Consider the following 18234-nt stretch of genomic DNA (forward strand, 5'->3'; position numbering starts at 1 on the left):
TTTTGTGTGTTTGTTTTTATGTACAGTGTATTATTTGTGTGAAAAGTATTGTAAACCTATTAGAGTACAGTACTCTGTAGCCAATTGTGTTAGTTGGGTACCTAGGCTCACTTTGTTGGACTTACGAACAAATGGGACCTCCACATGTGCTCTCGGAACAGAACTTGTTCGTATGTAGGAGACGTACTGTATATACCCATGATACTATCACTACCATCAAGGTATTAAACATGTCCATCACCTCCAAAAGTTTCCTCTTGTCTCTTTTATTTGGTTTGGTTTTGTTTTGTGTTGGCATGAGATCTACCCCCTTAAAATTATTTTAAGTACACAACATCGTATTGTTAACCATAGAACCTACATGATACAGCAGCTTTCTAGAACTTATTCCTCTTGTATAACTGAGACTTTATGCCCATTGGCCAATAAGTCACCATTTCCCCCCCCAACCTCCATCTATGAGCTTGTCTATTTTAGATACATCATATAAATGGGATTATGCAGCATTCGTCCTTCTGTTTCTGGCTTATTTCACTTAGAATAATGTCCTCCAGGTCCATCCCATGTTGTTACATATGGCAGGACTTCCTTCTTTTTAAATACTGAATAATATTCCATCGTATGTAGGTATCATGTTTTCTTTACGCGTTCATCTGTTGGTGGACATTTGGGCTGTTTCCATGTCCTGACTATTGTCAATAATCCTGCAATGAAAATAGGTGTAGAATATCTCTTTGAGATCCCCTTCAGTTCTTTTGAATATATACCCAGAAGTGGAATTGCTGGGTCATACAGTAACTCTGTTTTTAATTTTTTTGAGGAACCTCCGCACTGTTTTCTCTAGTGGATACACCATTTGACATTGCCACCAACAGAGCACAAGGGTCACGATATCTCCACCTCCTCCCCAACACTTGGTATCTTTGTTTTTTTGGTAATAACCAGCCTAACAGATGCGAGGTGATATCTCATCTTGGTTTCGATTTGCTTTATCCCTAGTGTTTAGTGATGTTGAGAACCTTTTCATAGACCTGGTGGCCATTTGTATATCGTCTTTGGAGAAACGTTTATTCAGGTCCTTTGCCCGTTTTATAATTGTCATTTTTTTTTTTTTTTTTGTGGTACGCGGGCCTCTCACTGCTGTGGCCTCTCCCGCTGCGGAGCACAGGCTCCGGACGCGCAGGCTCAGCGGCCATGGCTCACGGGCCCAGCCGCTCCGCGGCATGTGGGATCTTCCCGGACCAGGGCACGAACCCGCGTCCCCTGCATCAGCAGGCGGACTCTCAACCACTGTGCCACCAGGGAAGCCCCTATAATTGTCATTTTTAATTGTGTATTTATTTATTTTTTCTGTTATTGAGTTGTAGGAGTTCCTTAGAAGCTGTTTTACCAGTTTAAACTTGAAGGCTGTCAGCTGGATTCAGCTGGTGGGCCCCAGTGTAAATTATGAAATATAACACATCTGTAAATGTTGGTATGTCAAAAAGTCTATAGGCACACAAATATGGGAGACATTAGCTCTGCCTGTGTGTGTATATCCACAAGGAGACAGGAAAGGTTACATAGTGAAGATGCTCTTGGGAGTAAGTCTTGTAGGATGGCCCACAGTTTGCAGAGAAAGGAGGATCTCGTGCTCCTGGAGGCCCAGTCACCCTCTAAGAAGGCTGGAGATGTTTCCATTGCTGTGCCCTTATCAGTTCACTTCAGAACAGTGGAAAGAAGGAAAAGACTTGTCAGGAATGATTTGCAGAAGTGTTGGAGAAGAGCCTTAGTACAAATGTTAACCTGGAGAAAACAATCAAACACATGCATTTCAAGGGTGAAAAGATGCACATCTTTTTCTGATGTTTCCCCCTCTCCTCTTAATGAAGGTGAATTATTTAACGGTCGATAATTCTCCAGTTTCCAATTTAATGAGACTTTAGCAGCCCTACGTTTGGCACGTTCTTTTCTGTTAAGCTTTTCTCAACTAAACCCCAGAGATAAAAGGTGTTTTACTTCAAAGAAATCTGATTTTTCTTTTGTCTAGTAAATTCAACTGGCATGAATTCAAGCACGCAGTATCAGACCTCAGTGAAATCCACGTGAGCTGTTTCCCTGTTTGTTCTCAAAGTCCTTAGGAACAGTTCTCTTGTGGGCTATAATTGGCCTTTGTGAATGACATCAGTAACATTTGAGTGTGTAGATAAACACATTTGTAGAAGTCTACAGATTGAGGGCCCGACTATTAAGGCAGATCTGGAAAATATAAGAGAATAGCTTAGAGAATTAACAAAATATTGGATAATATAATAGGATTAAAAAAAACCAGAAAGTCAAATTTATCTGGATTGGTAACCGTGAAAAGTCTAGTCGCAGTCACTGGATTGAAAGGTCGCTGTATGCTTTGGGGGTTCTGTTTCCAGGGTCCCCCGAGTGCTGCCTACAGCAGACACAGCTGGGGATGGAGGACAGGAGACAGAGGGGAGGCAGGGACCAACTTTGTCACTGACCACTGGCGTCCCACTCATGCCAACAGAGGGGAAACCTCACAGGCTTGAACTATTTGCGCTGGGAGATGTGATGGAACTTCCTTTCCCTCATCTTTGCTGGAATAGGATGTGCGTCCCATATCTTCATGACCTGGGGTCGAAGTTTGGTTTGAAATTAGACGATGGAGTTGCTCTCTGCCCCCGCTGCCCCGATCCCTTGTTCAGAGTCAGAACACAAGCAGGATCTTTGGCATGGAGAAGACTTGATTCAGACTTGGCCTTGGCAAAGCACTATTAAATGTCTTTGATCATGGTGCCTCTCTCCTCTCCTCTCAACTTTCTCCTTGATAAATACAGGTGGAAAAAAAAAAGGCGGGGGGCTTTGGAAAGTTGGAGGAGAGCCCAGGTGAGAAAGAAATGTGACAACAACAGACAGGAGACCCTCAAGACTGTCACACACTAAGAGACATCAAATATTACAATATAACGACTGTATTTATACTCTTGTGGGAGAATAGATGGTGGAAGTGCAGAATTTAAAACCCCCACTTTTGATTCATAAAGACTGAACAGTAAGAAAGAAGGAGACGTGTCCCCAGCACCCACAGGTTGAGTCCATCATAATCCACATCGCAAGACGTCAAAATTGCAGACTTTCTTTTCCACCTGAATTTGCCCCAAATGTCACCCATTCCTTGACTCATTCCAAAGATTCTTTGTGATCTTCAGGGGAGAAAAAGCTTTTCATTCATCAGCAAGATGGCTTTGCAAGGAAACTTAATACGCATTTGAAAGGAGGTCAATATTTTTTTTAAAAGAGATCAAATATACCTTTGAAAATAAAAGGAGTCCCAGTATTTGTGCAGAAGAAGAAAAAGGAGTGACCTTTGAAGATCTATAAAGGAGCCATGATGGCTGTTTGATGGAGAGTAAGAGTAAAGATTTTTTTTTTTAATTAATTGGGGTTTTAGACAAATTAATGACAGGAAATTCTTTTGACTTATGGAACCAGTTGCCCACATCAGTATTCCCAGGGACTAAGTGTTCGATACAGAAATCTTGGCTAGAACTATCAAAACCAAGAATTCAACATTCATGTCAACCTCATGACCTGTGATACTGCTTATTATCAACTATTTCCAGGATGAGCTAACTGGGGCATTGAGACAATAAATAACTTGCCCAAAGTCCCCAGGTGAGAAAACAGTAGAGCTGGGATTTGAACCCAAGAAGTCTGATCTCAGAGTCTGAGCCCTCAACTTCTCAAAGTGACGTGTCCGGAGGGGAGAGAGAAAGGAATCAGAATAAAGCAGGAACAAGATATGTGAGAAGAGAGAAAAGAAGGGCACGTGGCTTTGGCCATCAGAAGGTCATCAGTGATCTTCTAGGGGCAATTTCAGAAGAACGTCTGGATGGGAAGCATGAGAATGAGAATGGGAAGAATGAAGAATAAAGGAGAAGACAGGATGTCGAGGTGAGACCTGGTCCATTGAAACCAACAAGGTGATAATTTCCCGAATGTGATAGCAGGTAAAGACAAGGAGTGAGTCAGGAAACGAAGGGCCATCCCACCTGATAGTCTCTGTTGCTTCCAAGACTTGGGAGGCAGGAGTTTCCCTGAGAGCTGGGAGTGTGGGAAATGATTCAGAGATTGGGAAAGGGACTTGTTGAGGAAGATACCTGGATTCATGTCCTGGGAGAGTTGAGTGGCCTTGGGGGTCAGCTCAGGGCTGGAGACCAGGAACTAGTAGAGAAATCAAGAATATCTTGAGAGATTGTCCTCTAGCCCCTGACAGCCTGGGCATGGGTATGGCCTAGGTAGGCGTTTGAAGTCCTCAGGAGTTTTGAATTGGCTGGGTAAGCATAGTGGAAAGACGAGAGGACCAGGTCGTGATGGTCTTTGTACAAGGATAATTAAGAGGCTTGCTCGTGAGATCCACAGAGGACAGAAAGTTCATCAAGAAGGGATGTAACAGGGCTTCCCTGGTGGCGCAGTGGTTGAGAGTCCGCCTGCCGATGCAGGGGACACGGGTTCGTGCCCCGGTCCGGGAAGATCCCACATGCCACGGAGCGGCTGGGGCCGTGAGCCATGGCCGCTGAGCCTACGCGTCCGGAGCCTGTGCTCCGCAACGGGAGAGGCCACAACAGTGAGAGGCCCACATACTGCAAAAAAAAAAAGAAGGATGTAACGCACAGGAAAAACAGGGAAGGGTTGAAAGAGAATGGGGCTTTGTGAGGTTTAAGGGCAGATATAATGAAGGAGGGCACGAGAGTGGTGCTGTCTGTAGCGGGTGTGACTTGGGATGAGGGTTCACTGCTACAGCATCTCAGTGAGGGTCTGCGCAGGTGGGACAGGGTTTAAGTCTGACGTGCAATCCGCAGGATTCTGTAGGCTTCCCAGGGACACGCCAGGCTGGGGTGAGGTTCTGAGTTCATCTCCGCATCTTGCCTGAGGGGTTCCTTGTCTCCCTCCCGAGGCTAAATGTGTCAGCGAGGTGCCCATTTAGCCAGTAAAAAGAAAACATTCCAGTCATTCCTGGATGACTTTGGATTTACTCACGTTCTGAATTGTAGGTTTCTGGTTTTTTTTTTCAGGAATGATCCTCTCAGGTGAAATGTTTTCTTTTCACATGTTTATATATTTTTAAATATTTAATTTTATATAGATGAGATCATATGAACTGATTTAGAAACTGATTTTACTACTCTGAATTTGGGTTAAATGGTCTATGAAATGAAGACCATCATAACACCCACATCACCAAGTAGCATAAAGATAAACTGAGATCGTATTGTTAAAAAGACTCATACGTAATGTCTCCCTTCTCTGGTTCAGATCCCAAGCCCTGATGTCAGGGAGAATGAGTTGAAAATTGCTGGTGTTTTTATTTTCCTGGCGAAATTGGTGCCATAATGGAGCAGTAACATTAGCTAAGTTTACAATCTATTCAGCCAATCAGCTGTGAAATAACTTGGTTCTTGAAGATTTATTACTAATTTACGTGACACCCATTATTTCCAATTATTCAAATACAGTCCTATTGAATTCGCATTTCTTAGCACACACTGGTTAAACTATGTTTCAAATTTGAATAAAATATAACTTCCATATGTATTTGCAAAGCTGGAAGTTTTCTGCTCCCTTATTGGTTTACATGAGACCTTTCCCAGGGAAATGTCTTGGCAAGTCCCCTTGGGCTGGGGACGTCTCTGTGGGACCAGTTACTCAGTGACCGGCTATAAAGATTCAGGGAGGGCAAGGTGTTGCTCAGTGGGGAGCTCTGGCAAAGAGCCCATTTGTCCTGAGGTCAAGGGGACTGGAGAGCTCTGAGGGCAGAGGGATGTGAGGGTGGAGAGAGCTGGGGTGGGAACCAGGGGGGTGGCAGGAGGCAGAGTGATGGGCCTTTTTCACACAGCCCTGGATGCCCTCAGCAAAGGGGCTAAATAAGGGTGTGTCCGCTTTGGCCCTATTAACATCTGCGGTCGGATAACTCTTTGTTGTGGGAAGGCTGTCCTGCGCATTGTAGGCTGTTTAACAGCATCCCTGGCCTCTATCTACCTACTGTCATCCCCTTGCAGGACACGACAACCAGAAATGTCTCCAGAGAGTGCCAAATATCCCCTGGCCAAGGGTGCAGAAGTTACCCCGTTTGGGAACCACTGAACTAAACCTCTGAAATCCTTGTTAGGATGGGACGTTATTGAACCAGAAATCAGGCTCAGTTTGGTGTCTGGATTGACACAGGGAAAAGAGAAAGAAACACCGGACAGAAGAATTGCACAGAAGTGACCATGGGGAAGTGAGGCCCTCAGGTATTTGCAGATGGGGTGTGTGAGTAGGGGAGGGGCGTTTGTGGGTACAGGGAGTGGAGCATCTCATGTTCTGGCCAAGGGTCACCACGTACAGTTGTGCAGGTTGCGAGCAACTCTGGGGGGTCATAGTTCATATTCACAGTGATCTTAGATTTTCAAAATACTCAAGACAATATTCTGGTAGACTGTGGCAAACTTTCTTGAGAAAGGCGTTTTTCTATTTGTTTGTCTTTTTTTTTTTCCTAATCCACCCTTTAAAAGTACCGCTGAGGTGAGCTATGGAGCTGTATATGAGAAATCAAATTACATTGATGTAAATATTTAGAGAAAGGGAGCTTTATTAGAAATGGCCGGGTGGGCTGCAGAGTGAGTGAAAGAGTGAGATTTGGAAGAACGTGTAAGAAGTTCTTAACAGTACTTCCAACTGGAGTTGGAAGCTCTGCTTGAGCTCTGGACCCAATGATCTTTGGGCGACTTTCTTCTTATATATCTATGAATCAACTGGGTATGACTTCTGCAATCAAAAACAACAAAAATCAGTTAAAAATGCAATAAATTTGAAAAGTACCTTTATAATTAAAATCACGCAAATTATCTATGTGTTTCAAAGGAGCCACGAGCATGTTGGGGGCTTTAAGTGGCATAAATGACTTCAGAGAATTAGGATTTTCCTCAAACGACTACTTCTGCAGGACAATTTTGAACATTTCCAGACCCCATCGCAGGCTTGCTGTGACTTGTCTCTGCAAAGCCAGATGGAAGCTCTTTTACGTAGAAACTGACTGAGGATTTTCTTCTGGTCCACGTGTAACAAGGAGATGCTGCCCTTCCTCACCTCCTGCCAATTTCCAGGTGATGGACATGCTGGGTCGAATCCCATTCATCTGCAATTGTATTTAGGGAATGCAATCGATTAAATGGAAAGGTGTTTGATGATGAAAATGATACACTTCTCACATCCACAGACTCTATGAACCCGGATTTTATTAGGTGTCAAAAATTAGTCCATTGTAGGTCAAATTCACCCTCAGATTTCCCATTACCTCCTAACAAGTTAAGGTCCAGCTAAGGGATCCAGGCTCCTTGAAGGAAAGGGATTGCCAAATACTGCAATTTTATCTTCATACTCATCAAGAACCTTGTTATAAGACAAAAAGAATGGAAATTACTTCCTATACCTCCAACTCAGTGGTGCAACGGGGGTGGCCTGGTGCCCTCCAGGCCCCTTACGTACAGCTCAGAAACACATTTTTCAAGGGTTTTAAATTGGTTCCTGAGTTTGTACATCCCTTTCAAAGGAACCTCTTATTTAGATTCTTTGTCTTTTAAATCAGACTCCGATGTTAATCAGGCAACCCAGCAGGATGGGTGGAATGTTTCTTATTCCACGGGATTTCATAGGCTTTTAAAACTTGTCTGTTGTTTTTTTTTAACTCGTTTTTGATGCCTATGCCTGGAGCTGCTGCCCACACATCTCTCACATAAACAGAAGCCACTACTGAAATCTTTCTGCTATTAAAAAAATATATGTATGGAAGAATAAAATGTTTGGGGTATTACTTGGAAAAACAATACACCCGAGAGTTGCCTAACTGTGGTCTTGAACTAAGGGTAGGCAAGAGACTCACAGATCATCCATTCTTTTTTAAAAAAATTTTATTGCAGTATAGTTGTTTCACAATGTTGTGTTTGTTTCAGGTGTACAGCTAAGTGAATCAGTTATACATATATCCACTCTTTTTTAGATTCTTTTATGGCTAAAAAGCACATGAAAAGATGCTCAACATCACTAATTATCAGAGAAATGCAAATCAAAATTACAGTATCACCTCACAGTGGTCAGAATGGCCATCATCAAAAAATCTACAAATGATAAATGCAGGAGAGGGTGTGGAGAAAAGGAAACCCTCTTGCACTGTTGGTGGGAATGTAAATTGATACAGCCACTATGGAGAACAGTATGGAGGTTCCTCAAAAAGCTAAAACTAGAGCTACCATCCATTCTTAAAACAAAATTATGTCTTTGATCAGATCAAAGAATCTAAACAATCTCATGCAATCATTCATTCTCTAAGCATTTATTGAGTGTCTAATATTACCCGCTGGCTAGGTTGCCTGATTCACAAGCTCCTGGGGTCAAAGACTAGTGAAGAGATGGTTCTCTTACACGGTGAGTACTTTATCCGGACCCTGAACATGGTATCTCAGGAATCCCTAAGAATGTAATTTGGAGGCTTCTCAGGAAAATCTCAGTTCCCAAATTGGACTCCCATCTGCCTTTTATTTATGTTTTTTTTTACCCCTCCAAGGGAAGAGATGAGGGTAATAGATGGTGTCAAACTCATCGCACTCATTCCTATAAAATATCTATATTGCAACACACAGGGCACGTGGATAAGATGCGATTCATTTCCTCAATCTCCTTTGATGTGTTCAAGCACTTTTGGCAGAAAAGTGGCCCTGAATAAATCAGAGAGGGACGTATCCCTTTGTGTCTCAAATGATGCAAAAGAAAGTTGAAACTGGATTTTATGGATGCAGGAAATAATGGATTTGGGCTTAGATAGAGGATGCTAACAAATATCAATGATGTACAGCTCCTTCCCTGGAGGGAGAAGTTCCTTTTTTTCCCAACAGGGCAGAGGGTCCCCCACGGCACTTAGGTAGTGGGCTGCAGCGTCCCCCGTCTCCTACCCACAGCTGTAAGAAAAGCCAGCTCAGAGATTCAGGACCGACAACTGGAAGTTTCTCCTTCCATGGAGAAGGTAGCAGTCTGGGTGCTGCATGTGACAGCAAATGAGTGGAAGGTAACCCCGTTGGACCACTTTCTGTCTCCATCTCCTTGGGATCCAACAAATGAAATTATTCAGCCCAGAAGCATTTTTAACTTTGACATCTCTTTAAAAAAAAATTTAGTAAGGGTCAAGGGAGCATTCCTCTAGGGAGGATGCCTCTAGGTTGAATAATAGAAAATTAAGGTTGGAGGAGAAACAGATGGGGATGTATTTGAATAGTGAAAGGTGGACCAGGCAGAAAGAAAAGGACATGTTCATTCTTCAAAGATGGGCGTTGCTTAGCTCAGGACCTGCGGAGATTTCAATGTGGCTTGAGGCTGGGCTCCAAAGGAAACAGCTGTGTATCACCAGACAGGACGGGAAAGAGGGGCTGGATCTTTCGGGGACCTATAATCAATGAAGGCGTTTGGACTCTAGCCAAGAGCGATGAGGAACCTTCAAAGATTTTAAAAAATATAGATGGTCAAGGTCAGAATTCAACTTAGAAGCATCACTCTGGAGAATGTAAAGAGAAGGAATTCAGATGACTCAACAGAGGAAGCCAGAAGTGCTAGTCTGTCCTGAGTCTCCCCAGCTGCATGTGTGTCTTCTCCTCCCAACTTCTGGCCACACTCAAGAAGCAGGGACTGAATCCTTACATAGGACTCTTAGACAGTTCCCAGGACTCATGTGATCTCTTCCCTAATCCGTCTTACATTTTGTATCATCTGCTTTATCTCTTCTTCTCTGATAAAACGCTGACTTCTGCAGACAGGCATAAACTTAAAAGGACATTTAGCCCAGTGTGACATTTATACCACGAGGTGAGAGATATTAAGATATATGGATAAACATTTGATTTCATCATTATGGTGACATTCATTCTTGTTCTATATAAAAAAGAAGCATGATTGGGACATCAGATGCATAATTGTATAGATGTTTTGGCCTATTACAAAGGGAAAATAAGTATTAAAGTTTAAAAAAGTCAATTTATAGTAAAAAAAAATTATAAGAACAAGGTAAATAATAGAACTTGTGGTCCTCGTAGAGAGCAGAGTATGACACGTGAATGACCTCAGTGTGGGAAACTGAGTCTCAGAAAACTAAGAACCTTAAACAGAGGGTATTTCACCAAAGCTTTGAGTTTCTCAAATTATCCATATGATGCAATATTATCCTATAAACAGAAGCTCTTCAAAATTAAAATGAATGCTCTGTGCACTTGCACTACACTTAAGAAAATGTTAAAATTATGTATGTTTTAGATTTAGATTTTCTTTCCTAGTGGTTTTTCTGGAGCAGGTGAATTTCAGCAGGACCTAGCATCCAACGACACACAGGAAGTGCCCATCTGGAAGCAAGCGTACCCACACATCTGACCGCGTGGCCCCCTTGTCACTGATGGGGGGACCGGGTCTGTGTTCTGGGGGGCAGGGACTGGGGTAACTATTCCAACGTTCTCAGGGATTTCAAGAGCCTGGGTGTAATCGAGGTCCTGACTCGGCCCAGGCATCTGGATAGAGATCCCCCTCAGTTCCTGCTGCGTTTTGTTCCTGAGGCTTGGAAGTGGTGTCACATAATGAACCTCGTCACGGCACAGCTGTCCTGGCAGTAACATGACACCAAAAGCACAGGCAACAAAGGCAAAAATAGAGAAGTGGGACTCCACAAAATGAAAAGGCTTCCGCACAGCCGTGGAAACCGTCCACAGAATGAAAAGGCAACCTACTGGATGGGAAAATATATTTGCAAACCATCTATCTGATAAAGGAGCTAGTATCCAAACTAGATAAGAAAACAACTGGTGTTTTTTAAGGTAATTCCACAAACGTTCATGGAACTACCGTTGCATTCCCAATACACCCCAGATACTTAGAAGGCTTCAATACAATGTTTTCAGACTCTTGCTGCACTCGGAGCTGGGAGTAGGGAGACGTCCGGGGGCTTGGTGTGATTGGGAGGTATAGGACATATAGGATGGAGAGGCATAGAGGCTGGAGATGGAAGGAGGCTCCTTTCTTCACAAGGCCTTGGAACAAGCATTTCTGTCCTTGTTACAAGGCAGCAGGGAGGAGCTCAGAAGCATCTCAACAAGAGAAGTTATCTGCAGATCTAAAGAAAGGGAAAGGCAGGAGGCAGGAGCTTTCGAGACTATGACCCTTCCTCTTTCATTTTGCCTGGAGTAGGGTCCTGGGGAGTGGAGCTGGCTTGTATCAAAACATAGTCTTCGGGCTTCCCTGGTGGCGCAGTGGTTGAGAGTCCGCCTGCCGATGCAGGGGACGCGGGTTCGTGCCCGGGTCTGGGAGGATCCCGCATGCCGCGGAGCGGCTGGGCCCGTGAGCCGTGGCCACTGAGCCTGCGCATCCGGAGCCTGTGCTCCGCAACGGGAGAGGCCACAACAGTGAGAGGCCCGTGTACCGCAAAAAACAAACAAAACAAAACAAAACAAAACAAAAAAACATAGTTTTCATTTCTGGATGCTCACGTACTGTCGTGGAGGTTCTGTGGTCGAGAACAGGCTTGAGAAGGCTCATTCCGCCTTTATTAACCATGCTAATTTAGCTTCCCTGAGAGCACTTATAGAAATGACTGCAAGTACCATGACAGGGTGGAAAACCCAGAAAATAAATGTACTTGAGAAAACTCCAGTATAGAAATCACACGTTAGGCATGTTGGTTATTTGTGGTTTTAGCTTTAATTTCTGCAAAGTGGATATCTTCTCAATAACTTCAAGGCCCTAGGACCTTCTGGTCGGTGAGGGCTTCATTCTCATCTAAGTCATAGCAGTTATTTTTATTGCCATCTGGTGCAAGTTGTTAATATTAACATTTATTTGCCCAGACAGATTTCGGGAGCTTGTTACATCGAAGGGTGAGTAAACTTCCCAATTTGAATGAAGAGGTGTTTACAGAAAATGAAGAACCTATTATAATTACTCAATATCATCTCTCTGTTTGCAGTCAAAGTGCATGATAATTTTGGACCCAGGCAATCAGGCTTGAGTCGGCTAGATGTGTAAATGCACCTGCTAACAAATGTCACACACACACACACACATATGAATGGAAGTTGAAAACCTATTTATAATAGCAACTGCTTGGGAACCATAACCCAGACCCACCCTGATGGGATGTGGATCTGGAAGACAGGTGGTTGCTTCATCCCTAAATCCTTACAGATCCCACGGGAAAGGGACATGGACTTACATGAACTCTGGGGAGGCGTGAGCTACAAGAGTTGTGGGATGTGAAGGAGGCGGGGATTCACATCCTTACATTAACTCATTAGCTGAGACCCTGAGTGATTTGACGTCACGGAGTAACTAATCTCTAAAGTCCATATATGATCATTATCTCCTTCACATATATTAGGGATGAGAAAATTAAATGAGATTGTCCACGAAAATTAGTAGAAATGTGCTTTTCACATGCAGCTCAAGTAACATTGGCTACTGTTACTATTTTTGTCCATATCGTAACCATTCTTTCTAGAGTATAAAACCCCCATGGACTCTAACACAGAAGCAGATTTACATTGGAGAGGGAAGTCTTTTCTCTGAAAGTGTTTTGTAACATTTTGTGTTGTTTGTGCCAATATTCACGGCGTCATTCATTCCATTTCTTATCAACTGCAGAAAGTTTGCCGTTTTCCAACACGCTCAACCCCCATCGGGGCCTCCCAGGAGACCTCCACGAATAGTTTATTTTCCTAAAGTTTCCGGAGGTTAATTTACTTCATAAGGCTTTTTTTTTCTTTTTGCTGTACGCGGGCCTCTCACTGTTGTGACCTCTCCCGTTGCGGAGCACAGGCTCCGGACGCGCAGGCTCAGCAGCCATGGCTCACGGGCCCAGCCGCTCCGCGGCATGTGGGATCTTCCCGGACCGGGGCACGAACCTGCGTCCCCCGCATCGGCAGGCGGACTCTCAACCACTGCGCCACCAGGGAAGTCCCATAAAGCTTTTTAATTGATATAATTTTTTTCTGTTCTCTTAGGTACCAAGAAGCTGGGGTCTGGGAATATTGTCATCCATTAATGATCCTCTAAGTGAGCTTGTTCCCGGAAAAAGAAAAAAAAAAAAGCAGCAATATTTCTAACGCTGCCCAACCAGCTTTTCCCTTAATTAAGAGTGAGCTCCCCGACAAGTCATGGTGGTTAGGGATAGAAATGCATTAACAAAATAAACAAGCTGATAAACTTTTACCAGACACGGTGGAAAACATTCCCCCCCCCCCCGCCCCCCGCCGTGTGCTCAAAATTGAAAGCTGATTGCCATTTCATCTGTAATTACAGGACCCTCTTACACAGGCAGGCACTTAAGAGAACTTCTGCAATTGCTGAAATTGAGAGGATTACCCTGATAGCCCTGGTCAGAGCTGAGTGGAAAATGCACTTTCTTAAATGCACTATTCTTAAAATAGATGAGGCAGACTCTTCTCGGGCCAGGAGGTGAAGCAAGAGTGTATGTAAGTGGAAGGTGGCAGGTGGCAGAGAGGAAATGTTTTTTGCTTTTTCCTAATTTTCGGTTATCACTGTCTTAAATGTACAGGGTCGTTTAGTCTCAGCCCTAATGGCATAAATTGAACCATCAACAGTACCACCCAACAAAGGATGGTGAATTCTACACACCGTTCATGGGAAGTGTTTAGGGAAACTCATTTTATGTGGTTTTCCAAAGCTGAATGGAATCCAGTTATTTTGAGTGGCTTAAGCAGATATCTGCTGTTTCTCAGACAGACAAATATGGCAAATATCTGCAGAGGACAGACGTCTGTCCTCTTTCCGAGGGACATCCAAGGAGACCCAGAAGCTGGGCAGCCGACCCAAGGTCACACTTCCTGGGGACACAGGGCAGAAGTTAGAAGACAGGGCTGCTTCAGGGGGCAAGGAAGGCAACCTGGAGCCTTTGTCTTCCTGTGGAACAGAATCCATAGATAATTTGGGGCAAAAATAACACTCCTGGGTTTCCCTGGTGGCGCAGTGGTTGAGAGTCCGCCTGCCGATGCAGGGGACATGGGTTCGTGCCCCAGTCCGGGAAGATCCCACATGCCGCGGAGCGGCTGGGCCCGTGAGCCATGGCTGCTGAGCCTGTGCTCCGCAACGGGAGAGGCCACAACAGTGAGAGGCCCGCGTACCGAAAATAAATAAATAAATAAAAAATAACACTCCTGATATTCATCAACTGAGTCAAAAAGCAGAGCTATATCTAGAATGGGGTGAATTAGGGTGAATTAGGATATCCTCAACATCCTTGTGAAGTGGCAAGCACAGCCTTTCTTTCTCAACTATTTTTTTTTTTAAACCGGCTTGTCCTGTCCTAATAAACTTATTTATGGCTGCGTTGGGTCATCATTGCCGCACGCGGGCTTTCTCTAGTTGTGGAGAGCGGGGGCTACCCTTCGTTGTGGTGCGCGGGCTTCTCATTGCGGTGGCTTCTCTTGTTGCGGAGCACGGGCTGTAGGCGCGCGGGCTTCGGTAGTTGTGGCTCGCGGGCCTAGTTGCTCCACGGCATGTGGGATCTTCCCAGACCAGGGCTCAAACCCGTGTCCCCTGCATTGGCAGGTGGATTCTTAACCACTGCGCCACCAGGGAAGTCCTCTTTCTCAACTCTTATGGAAAACGTCTTCTGCCATAAGGCGATGGAGAGAGGTTACCCATAGTCTGGATCCAATGGGCAGGGTAAAATATTTTTAAATTAGTTAATAAAAATAAGGGTGGGAGGTGTCACATAAAAATCGAGGTTTCTAGATCCTGTTGAAATCATAGGATCTGGTGCCCCTAGTCTGTCTTCTCACATGACAGTGGGACCCAGGACTGGGTCTCAAGTCTCCCTCCCCTTTAGATGGTGCCTGGTCCCTACTTGATAAACTTGTAACCTGGTGAGGCCGGTAACGAACCCAAGTTTAGATGCTCGCTGCTTGAAAGGCCAATACTTGAGAGGCAAGTGTTTGTAGAAAAGTGTTTGCTTTATCCAGGAGGCCAGCAACCCGGGAAGATGTTGGACTCATGTCCTAAGACCATCTCCAAGTTACCGGTCGGGAGACAAAGGTTTTAAAGGCAGTGGGAGGGAGGGGGAGGGGGCTGCAGGTGACATGATCAGCTCGTGCTCAGTTCTCGGATGGGCTGGCATCAAGGTGAAGCTTTGAGCATCGCCAATTTTCTGGTTTCAGCTGGTCAGGGGTGTACGCGCTTGCGGTCAGAAGTTTTCAGCTGGTGGAGGTAAAAAAAACAACAAACAAACAACTTAGGAATGTGTGTTAGACCTTTATCTCCATCTTTTAGGAAACTGGGAGCTCAGTGACTCTACTATGGGGCTGGCTTGTAGCCTAAATTGTTACCAGTTTCCCGGGCCAACAGGCATTCTTTGTTTTCCCATCTTCACGTTTCCTCATCACTCACTCTTGAGCCAGTGTTTTGAGACTCAGCGCAGGCCTGGCCTTTACCTTAGATACAGGGACACAGGGGCTTGTGTGCGATTTCCATCCCCTCTTTTCTCTGATACTCCTCAGTCTTGAGGGGAACAGTGTTGGATGAGAAAGGGAATGACATTTTGGGTAGAGAGGTTAATCATAAACTCAGCAGAGGAGCTCAGTTTTAGGGGGACTTGGTTTCACACTCATCACTTAGTGGGGATCACTTACTTATATTTTGGGTCTGGATCCCCCAGGCGTTTGGGTCCCCAGAGAAAAAGGGATGTATAAAAAGGATGTAGAGCTGTGAGTTAAGTTTTATTTGGGGCAAAGAGCCTCCGATTCTGGAGGCGCTTGTAATTCTCATTCCATGTGGTTTTTCCCAGACCCAGAGCGTGGCAGGGGCTTCGGTGGGGTAAAAAGACAGCTTCTCTTGGAAGGGGCTATTGTATGGCTGTGCTCTGTGGGCTTGTTGGTTATATTCTGTCAGATCAATGCTTTGGGGGGGAGCACCGTTGCCTAGAATGTTACCACTTTTCTTAATAAACACTTTTATGTTACCTGGGCAAACCTAACACAACTTCCTTGCACATCTGTCAAGTTAATCCATTGGCTGTCACCTTGTATTTTGAGTCAAAACAAATACACAGACTGATCTTTAATTTATAGCAGGAATTTCTTTAAATCATATGGGGCTAAAGGAGAGGCTTTATTGTTTTTTTATCCCAACATGCATTCTGTGAGCATCACTTAAGATCACATTTGTTCAACAGGTTGAATAAATCCAGCTGCTCTGTTTGCTGCCAGGGTTATTCAATTTCCTCTGTCTTTTAATCCTCCTAGTTCTTCCCAAATTGTTTGCTGAGAAAAAAATTCTCCTCTGTCACAAAGAAATATTTAGGTCACTTACTGAAGTCATCTTTGCCCTGAAAACTTAATTACAGAACGGTTCCGGTTTTCTTGTATGTTATTAAATGATGGCATGCCTTGTTTGGACTTAATAGGTCTGTTCCACAATCAAATGAAAGCCAGTTAACAGGAAGTATAATTACTGCTCTTATGCTGTAGTTATCACATCACGAGACAGCTACTCTCCCAAATGCGATCCATCTCATGAAGAAGTGGCCCTTTTTATTTAAAAAATAAATAAATTTGGAGTCTGAACTGCAGAGGGATCTAAGGTTTGTGAATTTCCCTAGTTTGGGGATATTATTTCTAACCAATTAGCACACACAGAGACAGCGTTCGGTGCCAGGATAGATGGGCCCCCGCATTTCTGCATGCACCCACTTTCCCTGCGCCATGAGTTTCTGTAGATGTGTCCACTAAAAGGTAGCAGAAGTGGGTATCATGAAAGGAGGCACATTTTGCACTGAGTGCATTTTTGATGTTGAAAAGACCTGCATTTTTTTTTTTTTGTGGTACGTGGGCCTCTCACTGTTGTGGCCTCTCCCGTTGCGGAGCACAGGCTCCGGATGCGCAGGCTCAGCGGCCATGGCTCACGCGCCCAGCCGCTCCGCGGCATGTGGGATCTTCCCGGACCGGGGCACGAACCTGTGTCCCCTGCATCGGCAGGCGGACTCTCAACCACTGCGCCACCAGGGAAGCCCAAGACCTGCATTTTTTATACGACATAATCCCTTAACAATTACAATAATGATCTATGTGCACTTTAGCAGTAACCCTGGTTCTGCTGGGCTTATGGAGTTATTTTGACTAGACATGGTTTTTATCTTATTCTCCTCTTTAGAACGCAGACCTGCCACAGGATGCAGCTTCATCCACCCTCTCACTGTATCCAGAATGCTCTTTCTGCCCATTTCTTCCACAAGGAATCAAACCTCTTTCATCTCCACCCCTGAAATATGTTAGGGTATTCCTGCATGATTTATTCTTCCAGATCCCAATAAGAAGTGCTTTTGCTTTCAAAAGAGAAGACTTGGAAAGGCAGTGGTTCATCTTCAGGAAGGGGCTGGGAACGCTATTTCTCTCTCCCTCGGTTCTCGGAAAGCAGGGCATTTCCTGGTGGACATCATGGCTAAGAGACATAATTTCTCATTTCCCCTGGGGAAGGCTCCCCATGCTTGCCCAGGGGGAATTGCTCTCTTTTACCAAAGAATGCAAAGACCATAACGCGGGCGGAGGAAGGTGGCACTTGTCTAAACCTGCAAGGTCCACCCACAGGTATTCAGGTGGCAGAGACATAGCAGAGGGGTCAGCGGGACACAGGAGTCACAGCTGATGGCCCGTCTATCCAAGCCACTGTGATGGGGACCGGGAGGGAGCATTGGTGTGGAGAGACAGAGCTGAGCCAGCGGACTCAAGACCAAAGCCTTCCTGTGCCATGTGCAGCACACACATAAGACACAGCCACAGGCTGGACTTCTCAGGTCTCTGGATGAAGCGTCTGGTGAAGACGGAGCTGACCCTGGGTGGTCAACCCATCCATTATCTCCCTTTTTAACTGCCTCTGAGCAATGACGTACCCAGCCTCAGGGTGTGGATTCTGATTGGCTGTGGTTAGTCATGGCGCTCCAGATGGCTTTGCTGGACATTTTCTTGTCCTTCCTGGCAGTGGTCAGGTGACCTGAGAAGATATAGCAGGAAGTGGCCGAGACCCAGCCCCTACCTGATAAAACTGAGGCCACGCTTTGTCTTCAGGTTTCCTTCTCCAGGAGACACGAGTGTCAGGAAGTTACGTGTGGACCTGCCTCCAGCATCTTGTTACCATGAGGCGACAGCATGAGGATGAAAGGCCAACTGG

Source organism: Aethalodelphis obliquidens, unplaced genomic scaffold (genome assembly GCF_003676395.1).
Source record: "Aethalodelphis obliquidens isolate GAN/ISIS:26980383/991018 unplaced genomic scaffold, ASM367639v1 scaffold28, whole genome shotgun sequence".
In the NCBI taxonomy this organism is placed as follows: domain Eukaryota; kingdom Metazoa; phylum Chordata; class Mammalia; order Artiodactyla; family Delphinidae; genus Aethalodelphis; species Aethalodelphis obliquidens.